The sequence below is a fragment of the Camponotus floridanus genome, unplaced genomic scaffold (assembly GCF_003227725.1).
Source record: "Camponotus floridanus strain SB8 unplaced genomic scaffold, Cflo_v7.5 scaffold54, whole genome shotgun sequence".
Classification (NCBI taxonomy): Eukaryota; Metazoa; Arthropoda; class Insecta; order Hymenoptera; family Formicidae; genus Camponotus; species Camponotus floridanus.
In genome coordinates this window covers 589,549-606,068 of record NW_020229703.1, presented here as the reverse complement: position 1 = coordinate 606,068, position 16,520 = coordinate 589,549, and the positions used below count along the sequence as shown (strand labels likewise).

The following is a 16,520-nucleotide window of genomic DNA, read 5'->3' as shown; positions in this document are numbered from 1 at the left end:
ATCATGCGTGTCACGAGGCATGTAACTGTATCTCTTTTCATTTAAACTTTTTCAAAAAGAGAAGGAAAAAGATCAATCAAAATTTACATTTAATTAGCATTGCTCTGTTGAAAAATTTACGGGATAAATTTTCATTAATATTAAAAAATGTCGACGATATGTCGCTAGTTAAAAAATCTGGCATGCCTAAGCATTAGCCAATTATAATAGATGCGTAGAAAAATGTGACGGTTAAACTTTATTGAATCTTGCACAAGCAATTTTCCGAGTCGCGTGTACAGGTGCATCCATGATAAAGGGGTATCGAACGACGACGATGAATATCATGCATATGTTACGCCTATCCCCCGAAGCATATTGCGATCGAAATGTTCCATTAATTGCATGTGAACGCGCTTTCAATCTAGCTTGCGAGGATTATTAAACGAGATTATCTTACGTTGGCCCTTCACGCGCCGCGATTCTCTGTCATCCCTTATGGGATGGGAGTACGATCATGAGAAGATTTATGCAAATGTAGCTATAACAAGGCGATCGATTAATCGAAAGATTTTTTTTTATTAATACAATTTAAGAGTTAAAAAAATTTCTGATTAACATGTGTATATAAAAGTGTTTGACGTAAAAAATTTTACAAGTAAATATTCAAGTTATGCATTACCATTCATGCGTTTTAACTACCTATTATTTTAATAGTTGTTATTTATATATGCATGTTAAAAGAAATTTATTATAAAAATTTTTATTTTATTTCAAGTAACTCCTTTTAAATAATTTTTATTTAATTAAATATATGAAGAGTTTTTTTTTCAGATTTTTATTAAGAAACTGAATCTGTTCAAAAAATCGTTTTCTTCTCATTTTTATATAAATTAAACATTTTGAGCAAATAAATATTGCATGCCAATTATCTTTGATTAAGCTAATAAGAAGAAAATTATTTAGCCAGATTCGCCCTTATGGTTCAGTGAAACTATGTTTACTTCCGGGAGTATATGTGCGAGACAAGCGTACAACCGGCACCGTTAAAGACACAATTATTGTCGCAACGACCCCTTTTCGCCCTCAACCCATCTGTAACCCGCCTGTAGCCAATCTCCATTGCAATGCTGCGTCCCAACACGCATTTCCGCGAAACACGTCAAAACAATATAAAGCATGCACACGTCGCATTTCCCGTCGTGTACGCTTGCGTTAGTATAACGACAACAATATTCCCAAGCCGCGAGTGTATTTGTTCCCGTACCGATGACACGCACCAGCGATTGCAGATCGATATTCCGATGTATATATTACACACCCATTCGTATTTTTGTAAAACGCAAGACAAAAAATCAAGGAATAATCGGGAAGATTAATCTCGAGATGCGGATGATAAAGCGTTAAAATCTATTTTGACGTTTTGCATAATTTCGAACAAGGTAATCGAGGAACCGACCTTTCAGCGATGAAATTCTATATCGTTGAAATATAAAACGCGCTACGAATAAGTGCGTCAAAACAATATAAAGCACGAACGTCGCATTTTTGCTACTGTCGACACGGCGACACCGCGGTATTTCGGCGGGGGTGCGATCTGTGTACTCGTCGACGACACGTAAGCGTTCGATGCCCGGTCGATGCCCGGGTGTGGTATGTGTTTCACACTCGTGTGCACGTATGTATATTCGTGTGAACCAATATTGGCTGCCAAGTGAGGGATGCGATGCATGCTGAGCCCTCAAACCCTCGAACCGGCCGCTGCGACAGCCGTCTTCGGCTCAAAGCAAAGCATCTCGCGACGCGAATCGCTCCTGCTGTTTCCGACATCTCACGTTATTCCGATAATAATTTATTCATTATAATTTTTGGAGAAATATCGCGCAGGTCCCTTTATCTTTTATCAATCGTTATTACATGTATTTAAGGAAATTGATTTCTTCCGGATTGTGTGATACCTCGCATTCTAAGTATGTAGAACATTTCAATCCTATACTACAAAATGTTATCTTTTCGGTTATCAAGACATTTTCTTTAGGCCCCTTAGAATATATAATGACAAGAATATATATTTATAAAATTTTTAGATATAGTGTGAATTTTGAATACATCGTAACAATATATATAATTTTATATTTTACGTATGAATAAAAATTATTTTTTATATTAACTCTTCTAGTATCTCAAAATTAACTCAAGAGTATTTTATATATTTTATAAATATAATTAATTATTTGTTCAAAATATATAAACTATTTATATACCAAATTGTTTATATGTATCTGATTTACGAAATATATCTCATTTGATATCGACTGTGATTTTTTTTCTAAATTTCAGAGAATAATACGCCGTCTACATGTTCGAGCGCATGGATACATATCTGAAAAATGTGCAACGAAGGAGCTAATTAGAGTTCCCTTGTGAAAGACGGCAGCTTAATAAAAGTGCAAACTTTAGTCATGACGTTGGACGTCGGTCGTTATAATAAATGTTAGGCGCGCGGCGATTCGCCCGAGAAATGTCAGCATGGTAAGCCATTGTCTCACCCCGAACAAAGCACGGTGACCTTTCTCCTTAGACATCGGCTTCTACGACTTTTATCGTTATTACGAAACGCTGCAGGAAACTTAACTTCGACGTCATAAAAATAAAGCAAAATCATCTACGTGACTACTTTTAGCTTTTTAAAAAATATAGTAGTGTTTATTCTCTCGCGATACATACACGGAAAAATATACGCCGTAAAAATTTCTCTCAAAAAATATGCAATTTCTTCTAACATTTCTCCTAATATTTTGATGCTTTTTTTTATTTCTTCTTGTCCTTTTTGTATAATCTTTTATTCATTTTAATTCATGACAATATTTAATCAATATGGCGTAGATTTTTACGATTCCACTTCGTCATTCAATTCCCACGAATATTAACTTATACGAGCAGGTTTTGCAATGTCCGTTTCCAATTTAAATTGCAATTTCTCACGGCCGTATATCTACCGCTTTTTGTTAAAAATCGATGTTGATACGAGAACGGCGCGTACTGTATCGTAGAAGTTTCACAGCGCGATGAAGATTCCCCCACAGGGGGGTCCTTCTAACCGCCTTGGGTATAGTATCATTTATCTGACTGCCAGAGCCCGCAAATTTATAGCGCGTAGTCTACAAACAAGCATGTTATCTCGATACAAGCGCTTACAACGTATCATTAATCCTTTACGGAAAAGTTATCGTCAACGTGAAACGGATTTGATCAAGCTCTTGTCTCGCTTTAATATCTCTAGCACTCAGTTTTATTATAAAATATCTTTCGCGGGAAACTACATTTTACAAACAATTTCAAAATATTGAGGAAAAGAATACTGTAATATAATAAAAAATAAATTAAAAAATAAAAGAACATTTGATATAAATTATGTAAATTGGCAAAATTACATGCAAATTCCAAATGATGAGCTTTAATAAAATATAATAAATAATAATTTGGACCAAAATGTAAAAACTTGACATGCACAAATTTCATTAAAACGTTGCAACGTGCAAATTTTTATATTATAATATTTTCTAGTAATCATTCGCGAATTATTATTACCAATAACTTTAAAAATTATATATCAATTAATTTTAAAGTCTTTTGTATTATTTTAAGTATTTTTTATATATAAATTTATTATTTTAAAATTATAGAAAGTAATTTAAAGCTCATTGATACGCTACACAACAACGGAATATTATTATATTACAGGTCTTATCTATTGTATTATTGTATTACATATACCATATTGATTTGTCAAATATTTCTATTTGTCAAAGTTTTCTATAAAATTAGTAATATTATATATATATTTAATTATATATATATATATTTAATACAAATAATGTATAAAATTAAATTTTCAACATTATAAAAGAATATCCAAAATAATTAATATTTAAAAAAAATATTACGCGTACAATATTTTATATGTAATATGTTAAATATCTTATATTATATTAAACAATGATTTAAAATAGAGCACTATCGCAGATAAACAATGAGTAATGAATTTGAAGAAAGAATAACGCACAAATTATGTTGCTTACCTTATATTTCACAATTACTTCACCATCGTCCGATGCCCTCCGAAGTCCGCTTCTCCTGTTTCCTTCTGCTGCTTTTTCGTGGCACTCACTCGCGAAAACATAATTAATTACTCGCGAAAACGTAATTAATACAACTGCACGCAATTAACTTTACCTAAGCTAACCATTTAAATATGATACAATTACCGACACTTCACACTTCACGCGATACACGCACTTCAAGTCAATCGCTACGCGCATTTTATCGTATTGCAACGTTTCTCGATAGTCTCGCAATTATATTTTAACAAATAATATACATTACATATGAAGCGTCTTATATCTCAACTCGCCGGCTCGAGTGTCGTCGTGTGACTGACCGCGAATAACAACAAGGTCACTACGTCACTACTACGCACCGGTAGGAAAGGAAATCCCGGCATTGTGTGACGCACTCACTGACGTCACACTCACACAAGCGAAGCGCACATGCCGCGGGCCGGGAGAGAGAAAGTGGGGGTAGAGTAGTAGGGGGCATTCCGTGCTTGGCACACGGCACAAGAGCGAGAGAGAAAGCACTATAAGACGATACTGAATTCGAGGTGTCCGATAGCTATCAAACACTAGTATCGAAACATTTAAAGCGTGATGTAGAATATATTTCAATCCGAACACTCTCAGTGAATAAACGATTATCGATATAAACGAAGATAGCGACATAAAATAAAATGATAATTTACAATTTCTATTTCGTGTTGTTTCGATTTTTACTTGAAAATTCAAGTGTATAAATCAAATATATCTATTTTGACTGAAATAACATTGATAAATATACAATAATTGGCTTGCTATTTTTCGAATTGAGAGCACGAAATAATATTTGAATCGTTGGATCGAATGATTGAAGTAACGAAAAAGCAATTATTTAAAAAGCATTTATTAATAATTAATTTAAAATAAAAAATTCGAAGAGAAAAATAAAATATTACGCGTAAATTGATTTCGTTAAATATTTTGTGGCGACGAGGAATGTAATCCCTTAAGAAAAATAATCAATATATTGAAACAGTTTTATATCAATTATTAAACAGCTGGTAAAACTCTTTCAATATACTGATTATTTTTTAAAGAATAATTATATGCTATACCTATAAAAATATGTGATTGTGTTATACTATATTATGTTTCTCCCTCTCGGTGACGCACACTGCTTTGCTATTTACATCTATAGGCATGACTCTGACCTTGTCATTTACGCGACAGACACGTACCGCTTTTGTATATCGTCGCATTATCTCTCGAACTGTGATCGCGAATATTAACAGATATCGAGCGATTCTATACATTTTTACAATATTTTATATTTCTGCTATCAATTCGATTCACGTAATGTCGCGTTACCGGTGTCATTTTCGTTCATTAACAAACTGTTATGAATTCGGGATGGCTCGCAATACGGTTAATTAATATATTTATTAATTCCATTTGTTTTAATAATTCGTTAATCGCTTATTACGATTCAACGTTTGTACGCCATTGTAATTGTAATTTGTCAAAACGCCGTATTTGCAAACGAGTTTTATTCGATTAAAATCAGTGAAACTGTCGACGAATTTAACTTTATTTTCAAATATTGCACAATTCGTGAACATTTATCTCCTCATGCATAGTTTTCGCGTTATTATTTCGTCATAAAATATAATAAAGTGCGCGATTAATGTCGAAAGTGCTGTGAAAAGTGCCGGGGTGAATTATATTCGATTAATTAATGCGTGCGCGGTTGTAATTAATCGTGCTTTCGCGAGTGAGTGCCATTGAAGAATAGCAAAAAGTGAACAAGAAAAAAGGAGCTGCCTCAGGAAAGCATCGAATGATGACGGAGCAATTTTACAGTTGGACGTGTGCATCGTATCGGTGAGTTTTAAATTACATATTTTTTAATTATATATTTTATTTTATTACATCTTTCTTCTCTTATTTTCTCGACATATAATGAATTTTAATTGATTGGATTTTAATGAATTTTTAATTAAAAACGATAATTGCATATACACATGGTACATATATAAGATATGTCAATGATAAGAATGTAGTCATACACAGCCGACCTGTCATTAATTTTACGTATGCAAAGTTGGCGTCGAGACACTATCGTGTCTCTTGATGCACGATTTGTCAAATGTTCTTTGCGCTCGGCGGCGTAAATAAACGTGACTCAAGATCATTTCACATTCAACGCGTCGTTCCGTGAGAGGCTCGCGTTCAGGCGAAACAAGGGACGAGAAAAATCGGGCGCACGTCCGTCTATATATATATATATATTCAACGAGGGGGTAAAGGGGGACGGACGTTCTTTAATGTCTAACTGCGCGTTCAATTTCGTCGTTTGCACATCCTTCAAAAAGTTGAGCCCATAAAAAGCATAGATCGAGGTGGAGAATAATGCCGAAGACACTCTTGTAAGATCCTCGATTCCCTAAGGACATTTCGCTCACGTCGAACGTCCTCTCCCTTTCTCCCTGCCGTCCCCGTCTCTTCTCCTCGTCATTCGCGCCCCGAAAGAGAACACATTAGATCCTTTGCCATGCACGTTCTAACGCGCGAGTATTCTCTTTCCCTTCCGCGCCAGTCGTCGATTCCGACTTTGATATAACACCTACGCCTTTGTACGTAACTCGGGGATCAGCTTCTTCGAACGAGCGGGGTGATTTAGGTGCTACCTTGGGAGAAAGCTCCCGCCGGTGGATGGGATGGGGGCGGAAGCGAGAGCGGCGCGATTCGCGAATATCAAATTGAAAAGTCGAATTTGAGGGGGCGAGAAACGGCCGGCGACGACGACGAAGTCGACAGAGGGGCGCGACGACGACGAGGAAAGGTCGAACTTCGGCAATCTCAGTAACTCAAGCCGGAGGCCTCGACGTTTCTTGAAACTCGCAGAGGATAGTAACAAGCCGGGGCACCCCCTCCGGGCTATAAGAGAGAACTATCGAGGGTGATTGCTTCCGGGCTTCGCGAATAAGTTGGACCACCATGGCCATTTGCTTGCGAGTCCTTTATTCTCTCGGGGATAGCCGCGATTATTATCCGGTCTCGAGCGAGTCTTGTTTCGGACATTGTTACACTTGCCGGGAAAAATTATTGAAACAACTTGAGGGTATGTTTACGAAAGTGAATCGGATCTCTCGTTTCGATTATAATTCTCAAATAATGTATCACGTATTTTAAAAATATGGATATTTAGCGGATTTTAATCAGTATTTTTTAATCGCCAAAATTAGGAATTAAGGTATAGGATAATTAAGGTATAGGATTAATTAAGGTATAGGATAATTTAATAAATAAGATGAATTATCTATAACAAACGTACGCACTTAGCATAGTGTAATAATTTTTGAGGAAAATTATTAACGAAATACACCTGTATATTATAATGTGCGTATGTACAAAGTGTGGGGAATAAAATTGAAACAAAGTTTTGTCCTGAGACGGCGACGTAGCTACGAAAAATTCGATCTCGCGGCCTGAAGCCGAATCCGCAAAGGTACGATCGCGGCGACGTGTCGGCGCGCTGCGGCGCACGAACGATATTAAAATCGATGCCGGCAACAGATGTGCGAGGATAGTTTTACGGCGTCGGAAGCCAATAACGAAAATCATTAAATTAACTTTAACCGCCGTTCGCACCGAGTATTAACGGTGTGCTAATTTTATTATGTAGCGTTTACATAAAAATCGTATGGATAACCGATCCATGTTCCATCCATTTGGATTACCGCTATATTTCGAATGAGAAAAATCATCGCTCAGCTTTAAATGATTTTTATACTTTACATTATATATATATATATATATATATATATATATATATATATATGTTATTGTAATTTTACACTTTTTGTCTATCAAGAGTATAATTATTTTATTTCCTTTATCTCTTGATAAATATCGTGGAGTCTGTTGGAGAGAGTCCAAAATAATTTTTCAATTTTCAATATTTGCGTAGATTATTATAATGCGATCAATAATTTGTGTCTTAAGTCGTATCTAAGTTGACATTTATTAAATTGCTATTAAATAATAAATTCTCCTTCTTATTTATATCTTAGAAAATTCTCATGAAAAACAGTTCTCATTCAATAAATATAACAAAATTAAAATTGTTTAATCATGATCATACCGCTACATATCAATTAATGTAATTTGATTATATTGAAAAATCAATAATTGATAATGACTGTGTCAATTTCTTTACAGTTAAATGAAATATAATTAACGGGCTTAAAATTTCATCAACAGGCGAGACTCGTCGCGGGACTAATAATAAATTATATTATCGTGGTGGCGACTCTTCTCGTCGCGCGAACTCTTCTTTTTTCTCCTATCGGAAGCGCTCCGGTATGTTGCAAGTTGGATTAAAACTTTGCAAGTTTCTGGGATGGCGCGACGTGACGCCACCAAGAATCGGTACATATACGCAATACGGAAAGGAGCGAGGATAGAGAACATATAGTCTTGCGCTTGTGCGGTATCAGTGCTTCGGGACAAGCTCAGTTAAGCGCGAAATGAGCATTTTCGAAATAATTAAAAACGATGCGGTAAGCGTTTCACGAGCGAGTATTATCGGGCGAACTTTGTGAAAAATCGCTTACGAAAAAAATACTATCGCAATTTTTCCGCCCACATGCAAACGAGTAATGGCAAATTTTGTGGAATGTAGTAACTGATATTTATCTTTCAGTTTTTTTCATTACATACTTAATATTTTTGCGAATAAATTTCGAAAAGCATCATTATGAAGAAAACTACACAATTTTTGTTATGAATTGTTTATCATATGGTAAAAGATTGAAATTATTAGAGAAGAAAATATTATCCGCTAAATTATCCGCTTTAATATTCATATATTATATGCTACTCATGATATATACTGAAATCTTTAATTAGGTCAATTTTGTCGTTTTCGCGAACATATTGAACACTAAGCTGACGTTTGTCAGTTGTTGTGGATATCGAAATCTAGTTAATAAAGTAGGTCGGCATTTTACGATCTGACGCGCTCTTTCTCAATCACACTAGATTTACGTTGCATAAACCTGCTGATGAAGATGAAGCGCGCGAAATGGGATAAGTTTTTGGAGCAAATACGTGTTAATGAAAAAGTTGCGTTCAAAAATTGACGCGCCCGTAAACGTTGACGGATTACATATCTAAACTATTAATCAAGGACTTTCTTTGTTTCGTACAATATCAATATATTTTTCTTTTCTACAAATCATCTACCTTATCGATAACGTTTAATATATCACAATTTCGGAGAAGAGCGAATAATCGCGCGACGAGAGCTTTATCGATAGCATCTCCCGGATCTAGATTCGAGTGATACAACATCGCAGAGTCAACGGAATAGGGATTCCGACGCGAAACCTTTGCAAGACCGGAAGACTCAGCAGGATGATAGGGGTACAGAAGACACGAGAGCGTAAACACTGACTTAAATCACCCTGCACGCCTCGGGGTAGGATGGTGACGCGCGATGTGTGTCGAAGGATACCAAACGCTCCCTTGGTCCCTCTCTTCCTCTTTTCGCCCTTCGCCTCTTCGGCGAACGTGGTGGAATGATGAGGTGTCGTGCTTGGATAGAGAGAGAGAGAGGGGGAGAGGGTTTTCCGGATCCGCTATCCCATCTGATTCCGTAATCCATTCCGGATACCTACGGCATCCTCCTTACTTCCTTCGGCATCCTGCAACCTCCCTTCGGTCCCCCGCTACGTCGTCCTTCTCCACTTCACGTTCTTCCTCTCTTCTTCTTTCTGCTATGGCATCCCATCGCGAGGACACGACACGACACGGCACGAGACGAGAGAGGCGACGACATCAGTCTCCTGTACCTTCGCCACGTCCGGGCCCAGCAGATTCCCCGAAGAAATTCCTCGGCTCGATTCGCTCGCGCGTCCAATACAAATACTGTCCGCGTTCGACGCGCGATCCGCTCTCCGGAGAGAGCGTCGCGCGAAGGTAACGTTGGGGAATCTGCGAAATTCAAATATTCCGCCGGGGGAAAAAGGGAGAGAAAGAAAAAGAGAGCCTGCGAAAGATCGAGGAAGGGAGGACGAGTCATTTATTCCGTGCTTTCCGGATGAATCTCTGCTTCGAGCATCTAAAACAGATAGTTGCACAAACGGTTACAATACTGCCGACACAAGGGAAGTTCAGCAATGCGTAAATTCAAAAGATTTCAAACTCGGCGAGAATGCAAAGTAGTTTGTTTCGAATACACGAAACTATTTTTACGGTTAAGAATTAGGTTTATAGGAGAGATAAAATAACCGTATAATATAAATGTATATATATATATATATATATATATATATATATATATCTTATACCGCAAATCTGACTACAAAGACGCAGTCAGGTCGTGGATATTAAAAGACAAATTATTTCGGAATGTGCGGAAAACGCACTGTAATAAGAGAATATCTGAAGAATTTCCCGTTCTATAATATGAAATTATGTGAAGTTATTCGAAGACGTTCTAACGTCATGTATGGCAATTTGTGTTCAATATATAATCCCTTCATACTCTTCGTACAAATATGCGGATGGGGGACGCATACTTTAAAGAAATATATACATATATAAAATAATCGAGATTACACAAAGAATGTCCCATACAGACGTACCAAGCCATCTTTCACATATGGAAAGAATCTTTACTGGATAAAAGCTGAGTTTAAGTTAACAGGAAGAGAGAATACTCTGAAAGGGAATGAAAGTAACGGCGATACATTTCTCGTATATTTGATATGAGAGATGGAGAAACCAGAAGAGCGTCAGGGTGTTTGAATGATCGAGAGGAGACGTTTGCGATATCGGCGCTAATGTCCTTTCCCGACGAGATCGTATCGAGGACGTGTGAAAATAGGGGAGATCGACCGGGATGAATATGTTTCGCGATGCATAGCGTTTATCGATCATTGTCGTCTTCTGCCAAGCTAAATGTACAGCGCATTTCGCGCCGCGAGCTAGTTTAATATTCGCAACTGTGTGGATTCGCTTCGCACGCGGCTATTAACGTAATGTTATTTAAACGCGCTAAATTGGTCTGCGCGCGATTATAAAGAATAATGCCGACTGTGGAAAGTAATATACGAAAGGAATGCCAAGCGTTTTATAATCGCGCCTTGCCAAGTTTATCCAGTTATCCAGTCCTTGTGTAGTAGCGTTCCGCTGATCTCGATATAAGAGAGAATGAGTATAATAAATATTACAATACCTGAATAAAGTAAATAAAAAAAAGAAAAGTAAAAAAAAATTACCATTACAATTACTCGATACATTTCTTCTAATTCCGAATTTTTATAAAAGTCAATTATGAATCATACAAGATTCATTTTCTTTCAATTTTTCTCGATAAAAATAATTTTCTGCTAAAACAATAGTAATATTATCATAAAAAAATGATTAGTATTAATTAATTAATTTTATCAATATTGGCGCGATAAAATAGAACGAAAGTTCCACGCTCCCAAATACGGTGGCGAGATGTTGCGAAATAAATCGCTGCAATTTGCAGGACGTCAGTACGGTGACGCAAAATTGCTTTTCTCACCTCTTTGCTCGGCGGCGCGGTAAAAGTTAAGTATCTCATCGGCTTAGTCACCCGGTTATATACGCTCGCGCGTCGTTCGTGCATCTTGTGGAACTTTCACGAAGATCAAAGCACACGGGGACGGGAAGCGAACGCCGGAACTGCATCGCGCTCGAAGGATACTTGGAGCGAACTTCCGGATGTAGGAGATATCCCGTCCTTTCTCGGCTGACTGGTTTGCTGGCTGGATAAACTTTCCGGAGCCACGCGAAAGACGGGAGGCTTTACGATCGATTTTAGCGTTTTCTAATGATACAATTACCGAAAGAATTTGAATAACACCTCAAGAGATCTTTATTTTTTTTTTTTTTTTCATTGAAATAGTGAAAGTCAATCTCTGACAAAATTTTTTTATAGAAAGTAAATTATACGTTACATATTCGAAATGCATCCGAAAATAAAATTAAAAAATTATCTCTTTAAAAAGAACTTGTTTAATTTTTAAATTTTCCATAGCATTCCAAAGATTCGCTTTTTATTAATTAATAATAATAGTGATAACTTTTTTTTATTTTATAAAAATTGGACAATGTGTGTGTGGACGCAATCGTGTTTAACATATACAAATTTTAAATAAAACGTATCATTACTACTCAGTTTTTACTTAAGTCTGCATTTTATAAAAGTTCTATAATAAGTTTGTCGAATTTAATATCCGATATTTTATTGAAAACTTTGCGTTAAAAATAAAATATCGCAAAACGAAGAGTTTAAAAAAGCCAATACTTCAAAAAGCATAACGCACGATAGAATTGTCCAACTTCCCAGCACGTAAACAAAAATATCGCGACAAACGTCGATCCGTAACGCTTCGGAACACAGGGTGCATTCCAGATAACCACGCATGTGAAAAATGCAAACACTCACGCAAGTAACGTAGTGAAAGAGGAGTGGCGACAGGGATAGCAAAAAGCTGGAGTAACATTTGCCGAGTACCGGATACCGAAGCGAGTTGTTCGACGTGGACGAAGATTACGGTCATGCATAGTTGCAACTGCATTGTGGATGCCACGCAGCTAATAGCGCATCGCAGTGCAAAGTAGCTCGCGAAACAGTAATTTGTGTGACCGGAAAGCATGCTGAATCGCTAGACGGACAGAGAGAAATATGCCATGAAGGGGTAGAAAGTTCAAGTAACAACCGAAGGTTGCGAAGAAGGAAATCGAGGGTGTGACTAAGAAAAATTAGCTATGAGGAGTAGAAAGGGGGTAAAACCGAAGAGTAAAAGGAATAGAAATAAAAAAAGAGAGTATATATAGTATATATAGTTGAAAGAATTTTGCGAAAATGAAAGAAAGGCAAAGAAATATAGACAGGGTAGTTTGTATATAATTATAGTAATTGCGACAAATTTTAAAATGTCTTCCAAAATTGCCTAAGCGACTCATATTTACGTTTGATTTATAAACCGAAATAAATAAAATTACGTTTTTAACGCTATTTTCGAATATCTCAAACTTAATATTGCCTAAACATTTTGTCAATCTCGCGTTAATGATAAATATATTAAAAAATTTAGAGATTTATTATTCTTAAAATTATGACTGTATACAATTGTATTCTTTATATAATATCAAGCCAAGATTCAAGAGGCGTTATAACAGTACAAGAGACGTTATAAACTTAAACACTGTTATCATAAACTTAAAAGTAGGAATTACCTTATTTTTCATCGAAGCATTTACAACGGAGTTTATTCGCTCCCAAAAGAAAGTCTCTGCGATTATCTCACGAGCCACCTTATATAAAGGAAGAACCAATAGCAATGGGGAAGAAAGACGAGGGGGCTAACGGGGTTGAAGGTAAAAGAGAGAGAAAGAGAGATAAAGAAAGACGGAGGATTGAAAAAGTAGGCAAAGCGGTAGTAGGCGAGACGAGCGCAAGGGGAAAGAGACGGGGAGAGTAAGGGAGATTTGCCGTCTGTATGGGGGTGGTTAGCGGCATCCCGGCTCGCATTCCAAGCAGACTCGGTGAACCGGGTTCATTATTTTCTCGTTATAAGTTTCTACAACTCCGGCTTGTTGTCGTAATGCTGTTAACGCGGACGCGCCGCGAATTGTTAAAGAGGCGAACGATCGGCGCACGTATATACCCGGCGGCTTCCTTGAGCCGCGCGTCACGCGCTACCCCCTTCGTCACCGCCGCCGATCCCCGTTATATCACGACGAGTCGTCGTCTCATGCGTTTCTTTTCGTCCGCTTCGTTTATTAACCCCGCTACCTTTCCTTTGGCTCCAAAGCTTCATCTAAAGAATAAGCAGTATTCCCGATGTTCGTGTGATCTGCATTCCAGTTTCAGATTCCGTTCTCTAGCTAATATCGCTTCATTGTGTCTGTTACAGCAACATTTCTTCTTTGTATACATCTTTATATGAAGAAGGAAATTCTAAAGTGTAAAGTATTTTATTCCGATGTTAGCTGAACGTGCTTTGTGTAGTTTCTTTGTCGTATATTTTTCGATAGATGGATATAAGATTTTTATCTTATGTTTCAAATTACGCTGCATACATCGAAGTTTATTTAGTCATTATTAATTATGAAACTATAAACTTTATTCATTGATATTTCTTTTCAATTATTTTGACCCATTGCAGCTTTTCCTGCACAAAAATAATGTTTTCTACATTATATATGTTTGAATCTCCAAAAGTTTGGCAGGTGAAAATTAAACGCGGGATATAACGCGACGTTCAATTAATTTTTACACAAAAAGATCGATATCGGAAACGTATTGGTTCACGTTTTACTTGTTTCTATTACTTGCACTCTATGTTATAGAAGGCGAAACGAAACAAGGAAAATAAATTGTTGTTAAACGAACGATTTCTAAAGCTATGATTGTACAGTCTCTGTGACCACTATCTTTGTATACGATATTTTTTCATTGTGTTCCATTGAAACAAAAAAATACGATTGAGTAATGCACGTCTCTCAGACAACGAGTATTTCTTTTAAATTAGGAAGATTATAATACTTCCGCTAGTTATTCGCGTGCGTATTTCTCATCAATAATATTTCTTATCTATTTTATGTTTCCATATACTTCTTATATTTCATAGATCGAAGAATATATAAATTTCGTCTAAAACAGGAAATCGAAATGTGATAATTATTATCGCATTAAATATTCCACTTGCACAAGAGTGAAATTACAGTAACGAATTAGAGTGATAATAATTACATATTGTTATGTTAATATTCATATTATAATAATTAATTTGAATAATTATCATGTAAATAAAAGTCTAAAAAATACGTATGTGCGTATGTGTATGAGTATGAGTTTAGGAGATAGAGAAATTGTTATTCTCTAAAGAGACAATTATTATTTACTTTTATATTAATGCAAAATACAAAAGAAATATTATATTATTTATCAAAAATAAATTATAAAAAGTTTTCTCTATCTCATTCTTTCTCTTATTCTCTAGAGAAGGAAGAAGAACGAGAAAAAGAATATCAATATAAAAAATAATTATATATTTATTAAAAAAGAATAAAATTATATTGTTTCAATAATTTTCTCTTTCTGTAGAATCTAAATGAAACATATTATGATAACATTTCCGGCTTCTTATCAGCATAAATAATTGAGCAAATAAGCTTATGCATTTATTCCAATTAATAAAATTTTCAAAAACATTTTAGAACAAATCCATTGCATTTGAACTGCTATTGTTTAAATATGATGCCATAGATGAAAAATATTTTTTAAATATTTTCGAATCATATTACCATTTTGTAACTCTTTTAACTAAAGCTATATTTATCTCAAAAAAACAAGCAATCGTTCCACCGGATAATTATCGCTCGCTATTTTCGTCGTGATTGACTTGACTTAAACATTCATGCCGACCACGCGTTCCTCCTTCGCAAGTTTATTAATAAGTATCTTAAAAAAATGCGACGTATTACGGAAGAATGCAACTGAAAGGAGCTTTAAATACTTATTTGTTTAACGAACATCCGCCGCCTCCAACGAAGTTGATGTCCTTCGACTTTTTCCGCAACATTTTCCAACGAAACTTGATATTTTCTGGAAATATAAAGAGATAAAAAAAAAAGAGAAGATATATATAATGAGAGTTTTATTAAGATTTCCACATCAATCAAACAAAAAGTATCGCGTTCTAATGAAAACCGCGAGAGAGAACCAAAGTTCCCATGAGTCGATAAACGAACTTCATCCAACTCGTGTTTGCAGAATTAACGGTACGCTTTACTTTTAAAGCGCTTCATTAGCTGCACTGACAATGCTTGGCGCTCTATTTCTCTTTAATTTCATTTAATTAATTCAACATATAAACGTAACTTAATCTCTTCAAGAAAATCTATTTTATCTTTCTCTTATATCAAGATATAAAATACTAGAATGCTAATAAATTAAAATGCAATATTATTCGTTATCGGAGTCAAAATAATTATGAAACTAGCAATATCCAAAAAATTAATGCATTTGCTGAACAATAAACAAATTGTACACAAGATACTCTTATAAAAACACGTTTTTCTTTTCTCTCTTCCTCTCTCCTTTACATATATGTAAGAAATATTTATATAAAATATTCGCATAAAATACTTTATATAAGATATTAAAAAAGATGCTAAAATAGCATGACATTCTCTTGAGCGATATGTATACACAACCTATTTCCCTTAAGTAGCCGCGCACGTCTACCTCTTTTCCAACCTGCGTAATCTTGATTCACTCATCCGTTGCTCTTTTAAAGTTTTCTCTCTCCTTCCTTACGTTTATTAATAAACGCGAACGCTTCTTCGTGTGTCATTTTCTTATCGAGAGAATCGGGCACGATTTATGATATTTATCTC

At 35.7% G+C, this 16,520-nt stretch overlaps 2 protein-coding genes across 5 annotated transcripts in view; one reads left to right on the top strand and one right to left on the bottom strand.

The window, feature by feature from the left end:
- LOC105257368 (lachesin) overlaps nt 1–4,596 on the bottom strand; it is a 156,699-nt gene extending 152,103 nt beyond the window's left edge. For 2 of the 3 annotated variants that reach the window (XR_002192830.2, XM_011267940.3), the window contains exon 1: nt 4,062–4,595. The gene's annotated coding sequence lies outside the window, so the exon portion shown is untranslated. Of the gene's footprint in view, nt 1–4,061 lie in introns of all 3 variants that reach the window. The other variant, XM_011267942.3, reaches the window with a different exon arrangement.
- Nucleotides 4,597–5,529: 933 nt separating this feature from the next.
- The window catches only part of LOC105257369 (carbonic anhydrase-related protein 10), a 55,511-nt gene continuing 44,520 nt past the window's right edge, over nt 5,530–16,520 (top strand). For both annotated transcript variants that reach the window (XM_011267947.3, XM_020029402.2), the window contains exon 1: nt 5,530–5,954. The gene's annotated coding sequence lies outside the window, so the exon portion shown is untranslated. The remainder of the gene's footprint in view (nt 5,955–16,520) is intronic.